Source organism: Pocillopora damicornis, chromosome 4, assembly GCF_964200805.1.
Source record: "Pocillopora damicornis chromosome 4, jaPocDami1.2, whole genome shotgun sequence".
Taxonomy (NCBI): Eukaryota; Metazoa; Cnidaria; class Anthozoa; order Scleractinia; family Pocilloporidae; genus Pocillopora; species Pocillopora damicornis.
In genome coordinates this window covers 1,399,065-1,402,500 of record NC_142673.1, presented here as the reverse complement: position 1 = coordinate 1,402,500, position 3,436 = coordinate 1,399,065, and the positions used below count along the sequence as shown (strand labels likewise).

Below are 3,436 nucleotides of genomic sequence, written 5' to 3'. Positions count from 1 at the left end.
CACACTGCAGTATATATTTTGAACCTAGTCTACATTTTGTATCCGGTGTGCAGTCTGCATTTTGTACTAACAGGTATCCGTGGTACTAATACAGTTAATTTTTGGTTACAGTTAATCGCACCACACTACCTACCACAAAATACCTGTCTATGAGTTTATTCGACATTTTCGTTCCTTTCCGCGTTAATGCTCTTTTTTCCTTTTGTAAAAATGTAGACATCACTTACAATGTTTCAAGTAATCCACCCACCCCAAAAACATAACTCGCACATGCATATTTATAATGGTAATTGAACTGAGTGGAGTGCAATTTGGGCTGAAATCATACGAGTGATTTCAAAACCGAACGAGCGCGCAGCGCGAGTTCGATTTGAAATCACAAATATGATTTCAGACCAAAATTGCACGACACGAGGTTCAATTACCACTTCATTACATCCATTTTGAAATCGCCCAAATACAGGAATTGGTCAATTTAAATATTTTATTATTGCAGTACTGAGCCGGTTTTTAAATAAAAAGCGGAACCGGAAAAGCTTTTACATCTCATTTTGTATGCAAAACAGAAAGACTTTGACGTCATGTGTTGAAAACTCAGTCAAGCGTATCAAAAGAAAGACAACTTTCATTCAAGAAATTCGAGAAGTCCTCGACAACTCAGAAAAATAGTGAAGCCTCGTCGTCTGACTCAATTATGTAAGCCCTTCGTTTCTTCTGTGGTTGGGGTGGAGAATTCTGGCTGTCTCTAGAGAAGAAATTGAAGGTGCGGCCTGTGTAATTATGGAATGGAACGGGAGCAGCACAACTGAAGGCTTCTATGCGGTACTGAGACTGCAATGCAAAACGTGGTGGAAATCCTGAAAATCCAGCCGGCTGAAAACCAGGATTGGAGCCCATGGCCTGATGCATTTGGCCTTGTTGTTGGACGTGATAAATAGGAACCAGAGGTGTTCGTTTATGTTGGACTGTAATCTCTTGATTTGAGGCTTCATTTGCAGTGTTTTGGCGGGAGACTTCGTTTGCTTGATTTTCGTTTGACCCTTCTTTATATCCACTGATAATGTGAGATAGTTCTTTCCTGTGATTCTCGTCTATTTCATCGTAGTCGTCTAACGAAGATTTACGTGCATGGCCTGTTATTTCACAGATGACATTGCGCGGTTGAACAGACTTCTTCAGTTTTGATACCAATGTTTTCCTCATGCTGTGGCTCGTCAGCTTCTTATTCGTCCTGAGACAGGAGGCCATGGATTTCATTAAATTGCCGATGGTTTTTTGTCCCATTCGAACTTTGTTGTACCAAACATCTGCTGATTTAGGACGATTTATGATACTTAGCTAAAGTGGCCCTGTGTTCTTCATTCCTTCGGGTCGCTTGGACAACCAAAGCTTGAATAGCCGCACTGGATCGCTTTTTTTGCCATCGGTGCTGAACATTGCCTGTGGTGTTGTTCTTCGCCTGATGGTGAGACCACCACTCCGCATTTTAGTGGGACCTTCCCTGAACTCAACAACTTCAGTTCCATCTTCTCGCTGTCTTATGACTACGTCTTCCACGTGTGCATCGTAGTGTTCTTGGCGACCACGAAATCCCAGTTGTTCTGTCAAATTTTTGAAGTTGACATTGGTCAAGACCTTTCCATTAAAATCACCCAACTGACCTTTTTCCCACAGGGCTGACTTTTCTTCAGGTGTGATTGGCTGAGCTTTGTTGGGTCTCTTTCCCTTTCCTTGTTGACGCAGGGAAATTGCTTTCGCATTGAGGATTTCTTGTGAGGAGTGAAACCCTCTCGATCGCACGATGCCCAATGGACAGTTCTTCTCCTTTAGATACCGTTCAATGGCACTGCATGATTTTAAGGGATTCTGGCTCGTAACCATCTCCGTCCCTTTTTTCACCTCGGCGTAAAACTTACTCAAGACCTTGTCAAGTTCTTCAAGCGCCATTGTTTCGATGGAGACATATTCAAGATGGCGGCATTGACACCAGCTTCTGAAAACATTCATCTATTGTTTTGTGGAGCGGGACGTATTTTTATTCGAAGCGACAGACTTATGCTCCTGTATTTCATCGCTTGAAAGGATAAGAAATCTTGAAACATCTACCTCTTGGGGTGGCTTTTGATTTTCTTCGTTTGTTGCCGACTCGGTGGACTCGGGATCGCGCGGATTTTGAGCTTGAGCGGGTAGAAAATTGTCAAAATATTCACCAAAATGTACACGAAAAGTGGGAAAGTCCCTGGAATGTTGATCTTCAGCCTGAAGGATCTCATTATCATCATTCAAAAACTGGAAGAAATTAAATTCATCCATTTTTTTTTTGAGGGGGGGGGGGAAGAAGAAATAAGAGTTATGGAAACCAAAGTTGCAAAATTCGCTAAATGATACTCTTTGTCTTTCATTTTCCTGCAATTTGGTTGGTTATTTTAAACAAACCTTGAAATATGATTGGTTGTTTTGTTTTAAGTGTAACTTCCTCATTGGCTGGAAAAGAAGATGCAATTTAGAGCAAAAAATAGTGCGATTCGTAAATAAATCGCACTAATTAGAGCCAATCAGATCACAGGGACCACCAGTGATTTAAAAATGGATGTAATAAATATTAAAATCGAAATCCGATTATTTTAATTGTTTGGTTTACCACGCCGTGCATTTGAAAAATCTAAGTAAGAAACTATAACTGGTAATGAATAACAAAATTCTCTTTTTTTTTCCACTCGGTGCTCGTTTTTGAGAAGAGGTGATTTACGAGTTTACTCAAATTTTTCATTGTTAAATCCCAAGGATTCGAGCTTCTCTTTGTCGCTTGTTCGCTTAAAATCTTATCCAGTTGGTGGTCTTCATTTTTCAGAATTAATTTCAAAATGTAATCCATAAGTTGACCGCTTCACGTGTGATTTAGTTCATCCAGGTTCGTACGCAGTGAATTGAGATGACGCCTCAATTAAGGTCGTAAACACGATTTCTACTTATTCAGATACTTACATTACCTTAGGACGAAGAACATCTGAAGATGCGAAATAAATTATTCAGTGTCACAACTCTCCTCAGCGTATTATCAATGAAAGGGAAAGGTTTCGAAATAAAATGTGATGCCGCGTCCATGGGGGGTAAAACAGAGTAATTTGGTTTTGTCATCTGAGTTAATAATGTAAATTGGCCACCGTTGGCTCTGACGAACGAAACGTCTGCTTTAGAAATTAAACTCTTAACGGTGGTAAAAAAATTACCCTGTATTATTCACTAGTTCTTGCGTCGAGTTTATCCAGTTTATCGATCGACTTTTTCTCCTTTCGCAAATCCAGCTTGCTTTGGCATTATAGCGAACTGCGCAGTTTTCCTAAAGAGTGGAATCTAATCAGTTTTATTATCATACCTGGCACGAGGTTATCAAAAAAGATGGTGGTCGGCAACAGAAATTTAACCGAAAAATCTG

At 40.2% G+C, this 3,436-nt stretch overlaps 1 pseudogene; it reads right to left on the bottom strand.

Annotated features, from left to right (window-relative positions):
* Positions 1-657: 657 nt before the first annotated feature.
* Positions 658-2,007, bottom strand: LOC149046391 (uncharacterized; annotated as a pseudogene).
* Positions 2,008-3,436: the final 1,429 nt, after the last annotated feature.